The sequence below is a fragment of the Ictidomys tridecemlineatus genome, unplaced genomic scaffold (genome assembly GCF_052094955.1).
Source record: "Ictidomys tridecemlineatus isolate mIctTri1 unplaced genomic scaffold, mIctTri1.hap1 Scaffold_70, whole genome shotgun sequence".
NCBI classification, from domain to species: Eukaryota; Metazoa; Chordata; class Mammalia; order Rodentia; family Sciuridae; genus Ictidomys; species Ictidomys tridecemlineatus.
Genome location: NW_027524982.1, coordinates 460,346 through 480,853, shown reverse-complemented (window position 1 = coordinate 480,853; position 20,508 = coordinate 460,346). Strand labels below are relative to the sequence as shown.

The 20,508-nt window shown below is 33.9% G+C and overlaps 1 long non-coding RNA gene across 2 annotated transcripts; it reads right to left on the bottom strand.

Annotated features, from left to right (window-relative positions):
• Positions 1 to 6,548: 6,548 nt before the first annotated feature.
• On the bottom strand, positions 6,549 to 18,921 carry LOC144374441 (uncharacterized). 2 transcript variants are annotated; one of them, XR_013433838.1, is made up of 4 exons: positions 18,651 to 18,921; positions 18,468 to 18,541; positions 7,900 to 7,986; positions 6,549 to 7,347 (listed from the first exon to the last, which is right to left on the bottom strand). It is a non-coding gene; the product is annotated as an uncharacterized LOC144374441 (long non-coding RNA). The 2 variants fall into 2 exon arrangements; XR_013433837.1 differs by having other exon boundaries at positions 18,468 to 18,921.
• Positions 18,922 to 20,508: the final 1,587 nt, after the last annotated feature.

The following is a 20,508-nucleotide window of genomic DNA, read 5'->3' as shown; positions in this document are numbered from 1 at the left end:
CTTTGCCTCTTTGTCATTGACCAACATAAGATAGCTGACCAATTTAAGTGCTGAACTTCTGCAAGGTTGGCATGTCCACCCTTGATATTTAACAGACCTGAACTAAACAAAGCGTGTTCAGTTTGAGTCATTTTAAATATTTGGTCACTTGTTAACTCCATGTAAACTTTCAGGTTAAGCCTTATTTCAAATAGTGGAAGAATTATAACCTGAATACACTGTCGGGCTTATGACAGTTTCTCAAAAATACTTTTGAAGGATAAGCCTAAAAAGGGGAATATGTTTGTTGTTGGGTGATTAGCAGATTGGAAAGGAATATGTAATATAATTTTAAATATGAACCAAATAATATTAAAGGAGAGTTTTTCTTTGTGTTCCCTGAGTTTTTAGCTTTCTTTTCTTTTTAATTTCTGCCATTTTCTGTTTTTCTTCTCTTAAATAATCAGAGTCAGATTTGTGAATATCTAGTACCAGCGACCTGCAGGAGAAGCCACTAGCATTTTGAGCTCTGAAATTCTTAAAAACAATACATAGCACTTAGTTGGATCATTTATCAACACATTCAGTACTGTATTATAGTGCTTTAGTATCTTGATACTTTGTACAAAGCTTTCTCTTTGCCAGTTTCTTTCTGTACCTATTCCACTTCCTCTTTGCATTATCTATTCCATTTCCTCTTTGCATTTGTGATAAACTTTTAATTTTAAGATATATTATATATTAAAACTTAAATCTCTAATATTTTTAATGACATGTGCTTTTGAACATGGGCACCTTTTTTGTTTAAGGTGCCCATCTCACAATGTATTCAACTTGTAGAATAATTCAGTGACAATAAACCTGGGCTGAATTACCATTTATGTTTGGCATTTTTGACATAGAAAATTTGATTAGGGATAGATTGTTGTGGCAATAAAAATGTAATGAAGGGGGGAAAAAAGAAAATTTCTTCTTCTCAGTGTTTGTAAATGCCAGAACACACATACATTTTATTCTGTGAAAGGGGGGATTTATATAATTTAGTCAAAACATCTGAATGTACATGTGTTTTTAAAAATGTTTTTATTAGTGCATTATAGTTATACAGAATATATTATTCAAAAAATTAAATACAATACTCCTGTGGCATTGTGTAAAGGCAATTTTATTTTTTATTTTTCTGTTCCACTAAATAAACATCTCTACTGGAACATAACAGGTCATTGATTAATACCTGTTTGGCCATAGTAACAATTTCAACTTATTCAATTGCAAAGTCAAATCCACTGGAAAAAAATTGCAAACAGCTATGAAACATACCATTCCCCTCTTCACCAGGTTTGCCCAGCCTTGGGAAACTACAGCAGAAGATGTCCAATGGCTCCCTTTCCTTTCCTTCTCTTCAATTCCCATTCCCTTCAGTTGGTTTGGCTGTCCAAGAGGACCCAGCTTGTTTGACCTTGGAGTACCAGGTACAGGCTTCAGTGGATGACACAATCACAAGATGGTCTTGGTTTTCTCTTGACTTGTCCTCCAGTGAGATGTTATTGGAGGGTCCTCAGAGGTCCTTCTGTGGTCTTTCAGCACTTCTCTATAAAATAGGCCTTTAGAATTTAGGTCACCTTTCCCCTTCTTGGAGTTACATTGTCCCTCTTGATGGTCCTATTGTTCAAAGTGCCTTTTACAATGACCTAAACTCAGGATGCTCTAACAGATATATGGAGTCCTTGGGGACTCTATTCTTTTCTTTTCTCTTATTTAAAAAAATACATATAGCTTAATTTATCATTTTTCAGCTAGATGCACACACTTAGTGTCTCCTGTGTGAAATCCAGAGATCAAATCAAAGTTCCAGAAATTTTATTCTGTTTTTTTTTCTGTATCTGCCTGCACTTCTCCCTCCCTCTCTCCTTATTTCTCTCTTTTTCTGAAACATCCCCCTTCCCTTAATTTAAGCTAAAGAGGAAAGGTATTTTCCCTTTTGTCCACACATGCTAATGGAGGAAATGCCATTCAGACTAAGTATTCCATCAGAGTAACCTCATCTTCTCCCATCCTCTTTCTTACATAAAGGATAATATGTGAAAGTCAACAGAACAGATTTTGAGCCATCCATTGGCGAGTCCTGAATGGATGTTTTAGCAATTGTTTTTAGAATATTGTGAGTGAAGATTCATCAGAGTTATTGGAGAAGTTTTGCAACTATATTTTTTTCCTTACATGAGGACTGTGGATACTATATAAAATTAAGTTTCTGGAACCCATTTGAGAAGCTACAAAGTGATCTTTGCTCATTGTTATCTACAGACATAAATTAATATGGACATCCAGGCCCTGTAACTTTCATATGATAAACATACTTGAGCCCAGGGATTTTATGTGTTCTCACTTTCCTGGTTTCTGTGGACTATCATTTCTCATACAAAATGATGGAATTACCCATGATTTAAGATCTTTCCAGATTGATCCCCAAAAATGACATTTGCATTCTTCTAGCTCAGAAAGATCAAAGCAACAGAGATACAGACCCTATACAATTGGCTGCATATGTCGAGGAATAACATTCTGCAGGCCAGTAACACATCTCTGCAGGCTGAATTATGGGAAAGACAGAATGATTCTGAATTCAAGTTGAAGAGTAGAAAAACAGAGTACATTCTATAAAGCAAACAATCATTACAGGGCCTGACCTACTCTTATGCAATAGAGCAGATCAACAGAGGAAGTGACTTTATTCACCTTATATGGAAAAAATATCTTCCAAATCACTTTGAGATTCTAATAAAATTTATGTATGTTTCAAATGCACAAGTTTATTTATTCTCAAATGTTTTGTCCTTAATATCCAGTTATTAGAATTTTAAATAAAAGTGGAAAAGTTAGGTAATCAAATATAAGCATAATATTTTCACCTTAAACTCTATTTCTCCTATGTAAGGGGCAGCTTTACAATGACTTCTTTCTTTTTGTTAATCTGTCTCATTTCATTACTGACTCATGTACAAGATACTAAACAGTGATAAGGAAAGTACAATTGTTCTATTCCCATTTTTCTTTGAAAATTAATGTATTTCACATCAATCTATTTTGAAATTGACCTATAAATTAATTTTGTCTCTGAGGTCACTCAGCCCCGGCAGCCATGTCTCATCTTTTCAGCTCAGTATGTACCCATGGATGACAGACACTGTGTAGTTGGCATAATGATATTCACAAAACATGAGTTTAATAAATAACTGAGGGATAAATAAATAGATGGGAACATAAACATGGGCAGTGGGTAATGTAAACTGTCAGAAACCCAACTCTCTCTATGAACTTCATGGTAACATGTTAGTAATGATAAATCTTCCAACTATTTTGGATACCAGTTAGGTTGTTTAGGTCTCTGAATACAACTGCCAAATGTATTACTGATTTTTTAAGAAATACAATCTATCTGTCACTATTTTCATGATACAAAGTAATCTAAAATTCCAGTATCTTTAAAACAAAAAGTTTTGTTTTATTTTTCTATATCTTTCATGTTTGAAATTTCTGACCTTTCTTTACAAATTCAATAGCTATATGTTTTATCCAATGCTCAAAATTAATGTGTAATTATTTGATTATAATAACTCAAAATCATTTTAGATAAAATAAGGATAGTATATAACTGATTCAGTTTGGACTGGTTTTACCAATGCATATATAAAATATTCAGTCTATTAATGAGATCTGTAAATGCATTAAGGAGTAAGAAGATGGAAAAGTTACCTCTTAAAATGGCCTTATCCAATACCTAAATTGAAACATCTTCTTTCACTACAAAGGCTCTTTCTTAAGTGGCATCATTTCAAATTCATTCTTATTAGCTCTTTTCTCTTTCCACTGTTAGCTGAACCCCACTTAAATTGGCTTTCCATTTTGTCTACATTCCCTGCAAATGTAGGAACCACATCTCAGGCTGTGATTGGCTGAAATCTATCATTTTCTGCCTGTTAACACTTTCTGAGTTTATCAGAAGAGCTCCTCAGCCTAATCCTGTACCTGTCTCTGGCAGTTCCTTTCCCACAAGCCCCTCAGCAAATCCAAGATCTGAAAATTCATCAATGACACTGGGGCAGAGTCACTCCCTGTCTCAAATTGGTTTTGCGATTTCTCCTTTCCTTCTACTATCCTTTTCAACATGTGCGCGCACACACCCACACACAAACACAAATTCTTTATATGGTTTCCCTTATAAAGATCACTGAGGTGGTTGCCGCATTTTGCTATCAGTAAATAGTGCCTTGAATGCACCTGTAATTTTATCTTTCTGCATATGTGCAAGAACTGTTATAGAGTAGAATACTAGCAGTGTAAATTCTGACTTGAAGAAGACACATAGCTTTAATTTTAATAAGAGCTATGTATGCAATTGTCTATTTTCGTCCCCAAGACTGTAACCATCAACAATCTCAATAATGACTTCCAAGAGTCTATGGTTTTTACAATCTGGGTGATATCGGGTATTGGGTCTGTCAGCACTATCCATGTAATGGGAAAATATTTTATTGTTGCATTAATTTCCATGATTTGTGTTTGAAGGTGAATATTTTTATACATTTACTGATCATGTATACTTTTTCTTATTTAGATCATATATTTTGCTCCTTTTTTAGGGGGGATGGTTTTTATCTATTACCTATATTGATATTTTATCTCATAGTTTTTTAATGTCATAGATTTTACAAATTTTACCCTATAGATCTTTCTGACAGTAAGACTTCAAGATTCTAGATATTTGTCTTTTTTCAGATGTATTTCATGAGTTTTACTACTACATTATTATATAGAATTTTGTATTTTATATTTAATAAATTGTTGTATGTAAGAAAACTTTATGTATTTTAGTTAAATGTTTGATCACTTCTCTCATTTCTCTTATTCCAATACTGTTTCAGTTTGTTATCCTTAATTTCATGATTTTTCTTAAAATTTCTTGAATTTTTTTATTAGGGGTTCTTAGATGTCAACGTGCATCATATTTACCTACAGCGCTTACTAAAACATCCAGTGCTGGGCTCAGTAGATCTGTGATAAAATCTGAAAGATTGAGTGCACCACTAATATATGTTGCCAAGGTGTGTTTATACCTCTGGTCTAGGGACTACAATTTAAAGACTACTTTTTTATATAATAACTACTTAATCTGCAAATAATGAGAGTATCATCATTAGAATTAGTATCTTAGTAGAACACTGAAAGCCAATGGTAATGATACTCATGTTTTATTACTCAGTATAATAACATTTCTATTATTCCATTGTGTATGTGTGCAACAGGGTTCCTCTGAGGTTGGTCACTCTGCCCTCTTCCTTGGAATCTAAAATGTTTGTTTTTCTTTTAATAAGCATAATTTTTGTGGTGGATTTCTACTAGTGGTTTATGGTAATAGTAATAAAATATTGCATGGTTTAGTTTGTTAAGATTTGTTAGTTTTATTAGAGATAGACACATAATTTTATCAAATTTTTTTGAAGTTTAATAATATGATTATGTCATTCTTTTTATTCCTTCAATATTTTCATGTGACGAAGCTCATGAATGCAGGTAATAATGTTGAAACATCTTGGCATTGATGAGAACAATCTGAATTGGTTGTGACACTCTTTCTATTACTCTTGTATGTAATTTAATTTGCATTTGATTCTATTCAAAACTGAAAAGAGTCTAAAATCACTGCAATAGTTGCCTTCAAGAAATTTAAGCTAAAATGATTAAATACTCATGTCTGTTCATCGGGGGTATGTGTGTGTTTGTTTGTGTGTATGCATGTGCACGTAAGTGTGTGTGTGTGTGTGTGTGTGTGTGTGTGTGTGTGTGAGAGAGAGAAGGAGAGAGAGAGAGAGAGAGAGAGTGTGAGTGATTTCATTCTGGATTGGGGAAAAGGTAATTTTCTCACAAAGCACTTTGTGTTCATTCCTCATGCTGCTACAAGTGAATACCATGAAACCCAGTTGTTGCCTGTCATGTAATGTATGTTGCACCACAGTAAAAGGGCCCTCAAATTCTGAAAATTGGCATTTATGTAAGAGCTACTAGCAAACTGCCATCCTCTATGAGAAAGAGGGGGAAAGTTACAGAATGCAAAGGAATTGTCTTTGGGATTAGAAACAAGGTCACTGCTTTACCACCCGGACATATTAAAAACAAATGGTTCCTTAGAGCTAAGTCTTTATATCTCTCAGGAGTAGTTTTTGACTTCCAGTGGTGTTTTGGTATTCAATTCTCCTTTAGCTCCCCAGTGCCTCTATTCCTTGCTCAGAAAGCTCTGACTGTGCAAAAATGGGATTCGTCATGTAGAATTTTCTCACAGCAGAATCCAATGATTGTTAAACGGTTGAATCATCGTGTTTCTTCAGAGGAAATGCAAAAAGATATAAAATATTTGAAAATTTATATCAATTTTCTGAAGGTTTTTGAACTTATGCAACTCATTGATGTATTTTGGTTAAAGAATTTCTACGTTTTCCTGCAGAGATTTAAAACACAAATGCAACCTTGCCTCACCTCCTTTTTTAAAAGGATTTACAAATTTCCCATCATCTAACAAACTCTGTAGTCAGGGAGATTAGTTGGTCTGGCATCCATGTAGGGCTTCAATTCAACTTCCTGTATATTTCCCTCGACAGTTGTTTTTCTGCTCTTTCTAGTTCACCTCTACGCTTTTGTTCATCCTTCTTTTCCACCCACACCTCTTAAATTCATTACTAACACATTTACTAACTCTACATGAAACCATTCCTAATAGATCTGATTTGAATAGCTCTAATTATTATGATAGGGATTGAAATATATTTGTATCTCTTTTATAAAATTTAGCATACAGTCTTGGTTTGTAATTCTTTTCATGCCTCTCCCCTCAAATAAATCACAACCTTCTTGAAGACTTCCCTTAAATGTAGTCTTAATTCTGAAAATGTTTAAAAAGAAAATTTGGTCATAGTTAATATGGTAGCTTTAAAGAGAAAAACAAGGAAGTGCTCCCCTTACCTTACCTTTAACCTAGTGAGAGCATCTTCAAAAAAAGGACTCAGAGAACCAGAGAGGTGTTCCTTATAAGAGGTGGAAAAGGTCAACTGATGAGAGACAGGAAGGGCAGCTGTTGATGGATATGCCAAAGGAGAAGGAGTTTTTTAACCACTTGCGTGAATTTAGCCACTTCATAAGCTTTTGTGCTCACTCTCTTCATCATTAAATGTGGCCCATGTGGATGCAAGGGCAATTCAGCCTGCAAACCTGCCACCCATTGATTTCCAGAGTCCACTTGGCCCATCTGCTGACCAGGCAGGTGTCTCCTTCCTCTCTCAGGGTCCATGTGCATACTTTCCCAAGTTGTGAGTTCTGTGAAAGAGGAGGACATTCCTCACAGGAGGACCGTTCTCCAGTGAAGGATATATGAGCAGCTGTGCACCTGCCCCGCCACTACAGATGTCAATCAACTATCAGGTTTCATAAAATGGGGGTAATAATAATCACCTTACTAGGTAGCCCTATGAATTAAATGTGTTCACACACAAAATATTTAGAATAATGCTTATCACACAAATAGTCTTGGAGAAATTTCATCGTATATCTTATTATGTATTTGTATGCTATACAAGAAATGTAAATTTATATTAATTAATAATGTCTAATGGTTGATGTATTTCTACTAGTAAGATTTTCATGACATATAGGTCAACCTGATTATTCAAAGATTACAGGTATTATTATCTTATGCCTACTTCTTGAATCACTCATAAACTATCTCAAGAATTACAGAAATACTGCTTAAATCTATGAAAGCTGTTCAAATGAAAATATAAACAGGATGTATAGATTAGGCAGCACTAACAAAGACATGTCGTCCAGTTTGGTAAAAGCAGAATGTAAGCTGGATGTGGTGGTACAAACCTGTAATCCTAGAGACTCTGCAGGCTAAGGCAGGAGGATTTCAAGTTCATGGCCAGCCTTAGCAATTAAGTGAGGCTCTAAGCAAGCCTGCATAAAAATAAGAAAAATAAAATAAGAATAACATAAAAAGTAATAGGGATGTAGTTCTACAGTTAAGCACCCCTGGGTTCAACTTCATTTGAACCAATCTGAAATATATTTGTATTCATCTAAGATTGGTGAAGTAGAGTTTCTATCACTATCCCAAATTTTCCTGATACCATCATCATTACTTCCTGTCAAGTTCCCAAAGAATCTCATTTAATTTAACAAAAGCTAAAGTCAAATTGTTTAGCTACTATTTGAAACCAACAATATACAGTACATTGTATTCTCTTTATACAAAAAAAAAAGATTGGAAAAAAAATTTGAATTTAGAACAGAAGATTGGATTACTTAATATTAGAAAAATAAAATTCTTTGAAAATATGACAAAAATCTATGAAAATATCCTTTAAATATTATTTTTTAGAAATCACTAATTCAAGAAAAATGCTTCCTTTAAAATTGTTCAGGAAGTCACAAAGCAAATTGAAAAATTAACATACGTCTTGATTTTTTAAATACTTACTAAAATACCTTTCCATACATAAGAAAATTGCCTCCCTCACTTATCTTTTTAACCTTAAGTAGTATGCTTTGAGTTTCTTCTTTTTTTTAATACATCATTTTGGTCATTTGTTTTTAAATAACACTAAATTTATAAAACTTTTAACTCTTTAACCTGATTATAATAGAAATGGTGTTGATAGCTTGGTCTGTTTATTAGAAATTTGAATTGTGGTTTAATTTTTTCCCTGTGACCTAATATTCAAAGTGCATGGAAATACTCAAGACCTATAAAACACTCATGTTTTGAGATCACATTTCTCTGTTCCAAGTGAAGAAAAAAATACTTGTTTTGATAATCATTCTCATGGAACACAGTGACACAGAAATCAAGTGTCAGGATCTTTTCATATATCCTGCCTCTTTATATGAAGATCTTCTAATGTAAAACCACAAAGAATATGGCTTATCTGTCTAATTTTTCCATCATAAAAAGGATATAAAGATGACAAGCTTGACCTCAAAATCCATAGCCAGTTTTATTCTGCAGGCAGAATTGGTGAGACAGAAGATAAACTCAGGACAAATTTCACTGCTTACAAAGTTCTGCATATTTATGTCCCTTCCCAAACACATGTTAAAATCCTACCCCAAGTGATGATATAAGGAGATGTGATCTCTGAAGTGATGTCTGTGCAGTCATCTTTCTCATTCCTTTTGGAAATATTAGCCCTACTTATTAAAAAACCAAGGACCCTCACCCCCATCCATCTGGTTTGGAAGATACTGTGCCTGTTCCTTATTCCCTGTGGCTTGGTGGGTTTCTCAAGACTGAGGCACCACTAAGCAGATGAACATATCACACAGCACCATCACAGTCTTCTTAGGCTCTTTGCTGGAACTGGGTATAAAGAAACTGTCTGCTTTCCTCTATACTGTAATATTGGGAACATAGGAGCCAGGCGGTTTCAGGAAATACCAACACAGAGAAAGGAAATAAGAGAGTAAGCCCTGGATTTTGCCATAACAAAAATCAGCCCAAGACCTGGACTTCTCAAATGCATGATCCAACATGTTTCTTTTCAGTTTTTGAAATATATTTGTTTTCATCTAAGACTGGTGGAGTTTCTATCACTATCCCAAATTTTCCTGATACCATCATCATTACTTCCTGTCAAGTTCCAAAAGAATCTCATTTAATTTAACAAGAGCTAAAGACAAATTGTTTAGCTACTATTTGAAACCAACAATATACAGTACATTGTATTCTCTTATACTAACCTCAAAGCATGCCATTGGTAATATGAAGTGTTTTTTTACTTGGAAGATCCTGCCCATTTTATATTTGAAAGTGAGCAACATAGTTTCATATCTTTAGTTCATAATATTTTCCTAAGTTTTCCAACATGCTGTTGATTTTTAGAACATGCTGTTCTTTTCCTTCAGGTAATTACTTTTGAAATAATCCATGGGGCTATCAAGATGACAATAATTTGCATGATAATTATTGCTGTAGAAATCACTTCATGATTTTTTCATCGTTTTTATAATTTATTAAAAAACGAGGATCTTATGACTTTTTATGTTAAAAACACTCAAATTATTTTCAAATATTTTGAAATTGGCAAAATATAAAAAGATTTCTGCCAAACAAGTTTTACTTGAATTTTTAAATGTATGGGTTTTTGATGGAAACTTAATCCATATGTTTCTCATTCATTTACGATTAGCTGACAAAAATGTTGTTTTGTAAGAGTTAGATATCCATTATTTTTAAAAATATGCTTATTAGTTTTCTTTTAGCTACACAATGTTGAAAGGAAACCTATTCAATAATTTGAGATTTGTATTTTCTTATTCTATTTTTGGTTTCAAGTGGCATGTTACATTAAAATTCAGGAAAGACATTTGTCAAATGACACATTCTATAAGGACACTCTGAACTTAATATCTCATTTGATGAAAGACCATTTGTACCACTTGAGGAACAATATATTCCTCATGATTTCTCCATATGCTGAAAATGAAATGGCATTACAACTCCTACCTAACAATTATCAACATTACATCTGTCACTTTCTGCTTGGTGTTTTAAACACATGATTTGCTAAACTCCAAATGGCAGGAAAATTATATCTTGTTGCCCACGGTTCACAGACAGGAAAGTCAACAGGCCCACCCTTCTTGCTCTAAGGAGCATTTACTAATATAACATAGGAAAGTACTTAAGTTGCAAACACTGTATGCATGTATCTGTAAGTACATACGTGTGTGTTTGTCAGTTGATCTCTGCGTAAGAAACATCAATGTGCATAAGACCTAAAATGCTCTGATGATCTTTTAGTTCTACAATCTGGAAATTGAAGCTTCCTAGTACTCCACATAAAGGAAACGGTCATGAGAAATGTTTTAAGCTCTAGGTATGGATCTCACTAACATCTCCTCCCTCCATTGGCATGACTTAAGTATATGATGTACTAAAAAACAGTCCACTATTGTGGTCATCAAATTGTTTTATTCTTTCCATGTGTTTAGCATATTTTTACCTCGCCAAAGGAGTCACTTCTATCCAGTCCTTTCTCACCATTGACTATATGACTAAAAACGAGGATCATAGGAAATGTGTGGTGATCTAGATATTGCCATTGTTGACCCAAGAACCTGTCAATTAAAATGTCCCATTGCCTGTTGGGAGCCCTATATGAACTATGGACATTGTTTGAGCCATTGAGGCAGGAAAGTTGCTTTGCTGTGAATTCCTGAGTGAAATTCCCCATTTGAGAAAGTCCCATTCACTGCCAACCTGCCTTAGCTCACAGCCTTAGGTTCAAACACCCATCCAGAGATAGGAATGACCTGCCAATTTACCTCAAGATTCCTCCCTCACTGAAACCTTTGATACACTTCCCCTGTTGAATCTAATTTTTGGCTTTGTCTTTTATTCTTTACTGATTATTCAGACTTTTTATTTACCCGGGCAGCTCACACCTCCAAGTGGGAATCTGCTTTTCTGGGGTGCTGGTAACCCCAGGAATTGTCTACCAAAACATTCCTGACATAGGGAGAACACCTACAATAAATATACCAAACAAAGAGGAGAAAAATGGAAGACGTGAGCAGCACTTATTGGTAGAAACTCTGAAATCTCACCGGGCACCATTTTGAAAGCACTTTGCTTTAGGATTGTGGAGAAAAAAAAAATCTCCAATGAATGTTCTCATAAACTCCAGGTCCTGAGGGGGTACTCTTCTCTTTGTCCATGAATCTACCATGCATATGGAATCCCCTGTCCATGAATTCTCTACTCGGAGAATGGGAGTTCCTTAGGTAATCCCTGCCTCCTGGCAATGGAAACCCAAGTCTTGTTTGGGTGTTAAATTGTCAGATATTTTTGACAATATACTACTGCTGAAACTTTAGTAGGTTTCTGATATATGTATTTCTAGTCAGTTCCTTGTGTCAGAAATCACATTTCTCTCCTTAGTTTTAATATGACAGCTAATTTTCCATCATCATTCCTATGTCTGCCTCATATCTATATGCATCACTATACACACACACACAAACACACACATATGTGTCTGTGTGTGTGTATGTGTGTATATATATATATGTACCACTATTAGATGTATATATATGTACCACCATATATAGATAGATAGATAGAGATATAGATATAGATATATGGATATATATGTACCACTAAATATATGTACCTATATATATATTTTTTTAAATAAAAAATTAAAATAAATGCACTATATATATATATATATATATATATATATATATATATATATGGTGGTACAATAAGCAGATGGGAAAGAGACTTTAATTCTCTTTCTCTAAGATCCTTTATCCAGCTGGGACTTGTATCAAACCATAGTTCCAGTCTGTCCTTTGCTCCATGTGAGTTTATCCAACTCATGAACATTACATGACTTTGTTCTTCAAAGTTCTGTAAACCTAGCCCTTACTATTTAAAATCTAATGTTGCAAAGGTAAAATTTATGCTTATAAACCAGCCAATCCATTTCCAAACTTCTTTTTCTTTCAGTGATTTAAGTGTAGTTAATGTCCACACCCACATATCTATGCTTCTATTTTATTCATTTACATTTCTTAGTTTTTTAGGATTCCTCCCAAGTGACTACCGATCTAGTATTACTAAATGTCTTCTGACCTTGTAACACTGATGACCATCTTTCTAATTTCTAATACATGAGCCTTCTGTATTTTCTGTGATCTCTCAACTAATGCCACATGTTTTCATTTTGTTTTATGTTTTCCGTATTAGTCAGGATAGGACAGACTGTATTGCAATAACAAATATACTTTGACATTTCACTGGATTAATGTAATAAAAGTTAATTTCTAGTTCATGTCAAGCCCGATACGGATGCAGGGTCTCTGTGTTTTCCTCAACACATCCTCCCTAAGCAATTACTCAGACAACAAGCTGCTTCCAATTTACAGTTTTGTGATCTGAGCCAAGAGGCAGTGAGGGATGAGAAAAGAGAATTAGAGCACCCCATCAGTTATTGTTAAAGGCTGTATAATGGCAGTGTCTGACACCATCTTTAACATCTCCATATCCACTGGTTAGAAGTTCGCCATACAGCACCAACATGTACTCAAGGAGCCTGAGCTTCAGAGATCATCATAGGGGAAGTACCTAGTGCTTTATGTCATGATACATATGAAAAGTCTTAATCTTTTATAAGGCACTTCATCATTTTATACTTAATATTCAGACTGTTATAAGAGGCTGGACAGTAATTCTGGTAGCTCAGGCACTCACATTCACATGTTAGGAGATCAGCATTAGGGGCTCAATTACAACTTGATTTGGGAGATTTTGGGCCTGTCAATTTCAGGATAGTGAACACCTTGAGAGAAGGAGTAAAGAGGAAAATACTACAAAGAATGGAATAGGAGGCTCAATTGCATTGGTACTGATTTGAAACACATTCACAAATTATTTGATCATCTTCTCATTAACAGGTGGAGCTAGCACTTCCTCCTAGTGAATAAAATACAGTGGAAATGACAGGTGTGACCTAGAGAAGGTAGACCAGCAAAGACATTTGCAGTTTTTATCTTGCTCATTATCTCAGGTCACTGTCTGAGAAAAGAGGCTAACTGACCTGGGACGACAACCAAGTGTCCTTGCAGAAAGATACATGTGGAGAGGAACAGATAGGCCCTCTCTCCCAGCCATATGAGTGAGCAACCTTGGAACTCACTTCTCTAGCCTCAGGGAAAGTTTCAGATGACTGCAGCTCTGGCAATAACCTTATGAGAGACCTCAAGCCAGAACCACCCAGCAAGGCTACTCCCTAATTCCTGAACCACAGAAACTGTGATAAATGTTTATGGTTTTAAGCCACTAATATTGGGAGCAATTTATTAGGAAGCAACTGATAAATAATTCAACATCTGTAATATTTTATATCCAGAAAATCTAAAAAAGTGTGAATATAGTGTCAATCAGGGTAGATGATAATTACATGTATAACAACTTGCTTATTCAACCCTTAAGTTGAACTTAACTGTGTGCCATTCATTGTTCTACATGGCTTGCAAAAATGAAATATGTGGATATTCAAAACCTAACTATGTGAAATTTACTATAGTGATCTCACCTTTACAGATGAGTGAACTACCAACTAGAAAGGTTAGAAAGCTTTTCAGAGGTCACTAATGAATAAATGACACACAGAAAATTCATACTCGAGCAGTGTTTCTACATGGTTTGTGCTCTTAGCAATTAACATTATTTTATGAGTTATAATGAAATGTGTTGCTTATAAATTTTTAAATATTTTATAATTTAAATTATAAAAATTACATGATGAGATCATTTTTCCATCATCTGATAGGCTTCTACTCATACAAAGACATGGGTTTTATCTTGGTTACCCTTATAGGCAAAAGCAAAAAAATTTAAAAAATGAAAATAAATTATTTAAAAGGGAAAAAAAGTAAAGAAAAGGAATTCTCTATTTAGCACCAACTCAAGAAACAATTTCTTTCCTTCTTTAAACCTTAAAGCCATAACTTCTGACTTCCATGATTCATAAGTAGAATAATTTGGAATTTGTTGTGTTGGAGAAAAAAAAATGTTAGTGGAACAAGTGATTGTAGATGAGGAAAATGAGGCTGCTTGGTTGCTGTTATCTTTATGGCTTGGGGAACTAACTTTTTTGTATCTGAGAATCAGCTATGAAATTGTCATTTTTATCTTTACCTAAATTCAGCATTCACATCTGGCCTCATATGGACTTAAATTATCATCATCTTTTCTGAATCAAAGAGACAAGCCTATCCTGTTGGCATTAGAAACTAAGGAGGTTCCAGGTAAATTCAAAACCTTACTGATAAAAGCCTATTTAAAATAAGCCCTTCTTCATAAGGAATTGCAGTAATTCAAAGGGGTAAAAAAATCATAGGTGCCATACAGTGCTTGAATGTATCTCTAAGCTCAGCTTGGATTAACCCAATGCAAGCATGAAAAACTACTTGATTTGCTATAAAACTATGTGAAACATTGGAATAATGGGCCCATTATCTCACCTTATCTAAGGCAGTAGATTTGGGTTTTCTGGAGATACATTAGGAATCTATCAAGGCAACAATGCAAGGCACAAATCTTTGCTATATTCATTATTGCCAGGTAATTAACCTGCTCAGTAATTCAAAATTGTTTATTGAGAACTACAATATGAAGCCAGTATGCTGTCTTCAGGGTATAAAGTGTCAGCCAAAGAGGGGATACTTTAACTGGAATGACAGTAAATAGGAGATTAGAATCTAGTATGAGAAATGTTCTTGAAAGAACATATTATGTCTTGAGGGCAAAAAAGGGAAATAGTTAAATTTAAATATCATGAATTTAAGTATCAAGAATAGAAGAAAGAGCTGGGGATGTGGCTCAAGCGGTAGCGCGCTTGCCTGGCATGCGTGCGGCCCAGGTTCAATCCTCAGCACCACATACCAACAAAGATGTTGTGTCCGCCGAAAACTAAAAAATGAATATTAAAAAAAATTCTCTCTCTCTCTCTCTCTCTCTCTCTCTCTCTCTCTCTCTCTCTCTCTCTCTCTCTCTCTCTCTCCTCTCTCACTCTCTCTAAAAAATAAAGAATAGAAGAAAGAAGGTAGCAATGCAAAAATCAGTGAAAAAAATCCCTGGAATAACTGATAATGAATTGGAAAAAGATGATGTTTCACTTGCCATGCAGGTTAGTACCAAGTCAATTTTTAAAATGTTTTACACCTGGGAGCAGTGGCTCTCCCCTATCATCCCAGCTGCTCCTTGGCTGAGATAGGAGGATCTCAAGTTGAAAGCCAGCCTCAACATCAGTCAGGCACTAAGCAACTCAGTGAGACCCTGTTTACAAATAAAATATAGTTAAGTTCAGTCCCCGGTACCCCTCACCCCCCCCCCAAAAAAAAGTATAGAATGCAATCTACAGTAGATCTGATCTAGGGACCATTTAGATAAAACTGGTAAAGAATAGAGAGTAGCAAGAATGATCCCAGGTTCCTAGTTTATATAACTATTACTTGATTTTGAAAAAGATGAAGCTAAAAATCATCATAGAAGCAAGCTCTCAAAGTTCACAGGTTGAAAAATCAGTGAATTCTGCTGCTTTGGTAATGTAAACAGACATATGGGAAGTAATATCTACTCTGTGTGCTTTGCATAACGTGGATATTGAAAATCAGACAGAAAGCTGTGTTTGTTTTTCATTAATAACTCTATATCTTTCATCTGGAATTATTAATAAAGTTTTCTTCTCTCTTGATGGTAATCTTAAAGCTGAAAATATTTAAACCTCTTTGCATTCATGTCGTTGTCCCCAAACAGAAATGCTTGAATGACATTTGCTACAAAATTATATTAATTTCAATTCAAATAAATGCAGAATGATCCATTAACAAGGTCTATGCTAAAAATGAGTAAAAAACAATTATAGAATTAAGTTGACATCAGAACAATGTTAGGCATTTATGAATTTCAGGCATGTAGAGGGGAGATGCACTTGTGGGATAAACATTTATGTTAAAATAAAAGAAAGGGGTCATCAAAAGAATGCAATGAAATGAAAGTGCAATGTGGAAAATTTGGGTACATGCTGCTGGAGAATTTTAGCTTAATTTGTAAGAAAATATGAAACAGAATATTGTCCTTTGGAATCAATTCTTTGATGCTTTCTCCATTTTTCCATTGTTCCTCTTTTATTAGAGACATGTTTCTGTTATTATAAACATATCCTAGCAATCCTTTTCTATCCAATGTGATAAATTTGGTTCATATGAGTTTAAGTCTCCAAAAAAAACTCTCTTTATAAAATTTATGATTACTCAATAAAAATTTATACCAATAAACTAAATCACTTAGATTTTCTATAAAATTATTGATTTTAAGGGTCACTTCCTTAGTAGACACATTGATTTTTCAGGAAATACCTTATTTTTAATTTGTGTGAGTGTGTGCACATGCATGTCCTTTAGTAGAGAGACTGCTAAGTAAAGAGTGTGTCTGGTCTCTGAACTATACTGGGCCAAGGCAATAAGTACAAAGTGTGTACTCAGGCAAAACTTAGATTTAACTCAAAAGATGTTCACTCTAAGAATTAATGGTAAAGAAAGTAATTTTAAAAGCCTTTTAAGGAAACTAATCAGGTATTATTCATAAAAAAGGAGATAACAAGGTAAATCTTATACAATCCATATTTAAATGGTATTTTCTTATCATTCAAGAGTCTAATAAAGATTTTTTCAAAGTTCATGTATGAAGACACGAATTGGATGTTAACCTACTTTATATACAAACAGATATAAAAATTGTGTCATATATGTGTGGTAAGAATTGCAATGCAAAAAAAAGTACATGTATAAAGACATGAATTGGCATGTACATACTCTATATAACAAAGATATGAATAATTGTGCTCTATATGTGTAATAAGAATTGTAATGCATTCTGCTGTCATTTATTTAAAAAATAAAATCAATTAAATAAAAGAGTCTAATAGAGAATTTTTAATTTACCTAAAGTTTATTAACAAATCTCACTTGAAATTGACCTCTAAAGAATGAATATAAAAGGCATAACTTGTAAATGAGTAAAGAAAAGATGTATGCTGAAATAAAAATCAAATCATAGGCCCCGTGCAGTGGCACTTGCATGTAATCATAACAGCTCGAAGGGTGAAGTAGTAGGATCGCAAGTTCAAAGCCAACCTCAGCAATGTAGTGAGGCCCTTACAACTCAACAAGACCATGTTTCTAAAGAAATATAAAAAGGGCCTGCTGATGTGGCTCAGTGGTTAAACATCCCTGGGTTCCATTCCAAAAATAAATAAAATAAATAAATAAAAATGTGAAAATATTAATACTATATGCATAAACATAATGAAAGTAAGTGAATTAAACACACCAATAGGTAGAAAGAGGACATTTGAAATTTCTAAAGTATAAAATAATACACGTCATATAAAACTACTGAATGCAATAAACACATCATTTGCATCAAATGTATGCATTTATAGTACACTTACAAAAACAAATGGGATAAATACACACCAAGTTCAACACAACCATTACTTCTAAGAAGAAAATAGGTTAATTTTTGCTAATTTTGTGTGGCGCACACCTGGGTGTTTGTTAAGTTTTCTCTTTACTTTGGGTTTGACATTTTTCACTATTAAAAATATTGACTGTGCAAATTAGAATCTGTACTCATCTCTAATAGATCTAAAGACATTCCTTCGTGTGCTTGCATTACCCAGGGTCACAGCACCTTCAGTTTGATTAGTGGCTAGCACTTGTCTACCTCTTCAAAGGTGGGCTTCTGGCAACAGGAAGGAGGAAAGGAAGGAAGAGGAAGCACCTACTTTTCAAGTACATGTGCCTTCAGTATCACAGGCTATTTCTCTTTATAATACAGAAGCCATACTTAGTCATATACTCACGCTTACATATGGGAAAGGCTGGTAGATATGATCTTAAGCTGAGTAGACGTGTGTTTTGGTTAATTCTTTGGGCTCTATTCAAAAAAAAAAAGAGGAGAATGAAAACTGCAAAGCCACTCTTCTACGGAATTGTTGATAGTGTCTCTAGAAGTGTGGGATGAGACCACTTTTCAGAATATTTACCTTTTTTCCTGGGGAGAGGAAGTTACAGTTTTATGTTGCTGTTTCAGTCTTTCAGTAAAATGCCATTTATCCTTATGCAATATTTAACCCCACTTCCACAAAAACTCACTGAGATTTTGTTTGAGAAAGAAAAAAAATAATAAGCAACTTTGACAAGTTTGAAGGACAGGTTAATTATTTCTATCAATATATTCTACCAATTCAAGGAGAAGAATCATATTATTCCTAAGGATAGAGATTCATGAGGAATAGGAGAATTAGAGCAGGTGGGTTATTCCCTCGCTTCAGAAAATTTTATTTTAAATAAAAGCAGGGTCCCTTAGCTTAAGCATCTGTAAGGAACTACAGTAGAAATAAATCTAATTTCATTTGGAAGAATTATACTGAAAGTATTAAGCTTTATTTACTTCAGTTACATTATTAAACTGACAAACATACTACATAAGGATCTTATATGGAAGGGTTGTTACACTTTGTTACATTTTATTGCCATTTAATCTAAACCTATCCCAAGAGTTCTTCATATGATAGCACCCACTCTGATGTCAAGCACCTAAATGAAGGCTGAAATTTTTATATCTGTCACTTACAAGGAATGGGGTGCAATTTTAAATTCTTTTGCAATCCAGTATCCATTATTTAGTAGTAAGATAAAACAATCTTTGAAAGTTACAAACGTGATAATAAAATTTGTTAATATATCTTTAAAGTTGAATGATTAATATCCATATTCTGTCTTCAAGAAATAATTCAAAAGCAGAAAGCTACAGCAAAAGGAACCAGAAAGCACTAAGGTATTTCATGACAGCCAAGTTCTGCAATTTCTTGTTAAAGTTTTATGAGGTGAAGTTGGCCTAACACTGATATTTCCAGAGATGGTGACTTGGCAGATATGATACACTTTGGCATTTTACTAATGAAAAAATAAACTGGTTCAAGTGTTTGGAAAGTACACAATGTGTGTTTATGTATCATTATCTGTTAATGATCCGAGTAGTGCAATTGGAAATTACAAATGACTTTCACAACTTAAGAAGTAAATGATTTTCTTAAATCATGTGTATTAAATTGTAAGAGCTGTCCAGTTTAGAGAGGTTTCTCCTGCTTTAAAATAGAAGCATTATAAGATTATGGAATGTAAAAATTAAAATGAAAAAGTCAGTGGGTGTTAACAACTAAACTTTAAACTTTGCCTAATTATAACACAAGTATACTCTGAAACGAAATGAAAAAACCATTTTATTTGTGTTCCTTTTATTCAGTGTATAATGTAAGATAAAAATTAAGGATTCTATGTAGTTAATTAGTAGCATGGAATCCTTTCTAGTCATTTAAGTACAAGTTTGCAAAATTATAACGATAGCTTTGGAAGACATGTATATGAGAAGGCAGAAAAAAATTAAATTATTTTCTAAAAAGACATATTGAATGTTGAAAAACTGATGACAACTTCAAGGACACTTTAAAATTTCCTTACAATTCTAAGACATGTTTCTATTTGCTAACAGCAGCAGAACATGTATAACAGATTTCTTTTTGTTTCAAACCATTTTAATGAGATACACACAGCTATGTTGTCCTTAAAAAAAATCCAGTTGATATTTCCATTCACATTGTTCGAATTAGCTATGACTGATTATATAAATGTTATTTTGGTTTTGGAAAGCATCAATCACAAAGCCTCCCTTTTTTCCAGTGGATTGATACTGGCTTTATGAAATATGAAAATGATCCTTAAATAATTTGCTTGTGGGTTTAAGTAAATTACAGGACAATGAGGCTTAATTAACCATGATTTTCATTTCTAGAAAATGCAGCTCTTCAAGGAGGGTGACGAGCTTGGCATCGCTCAGTACAT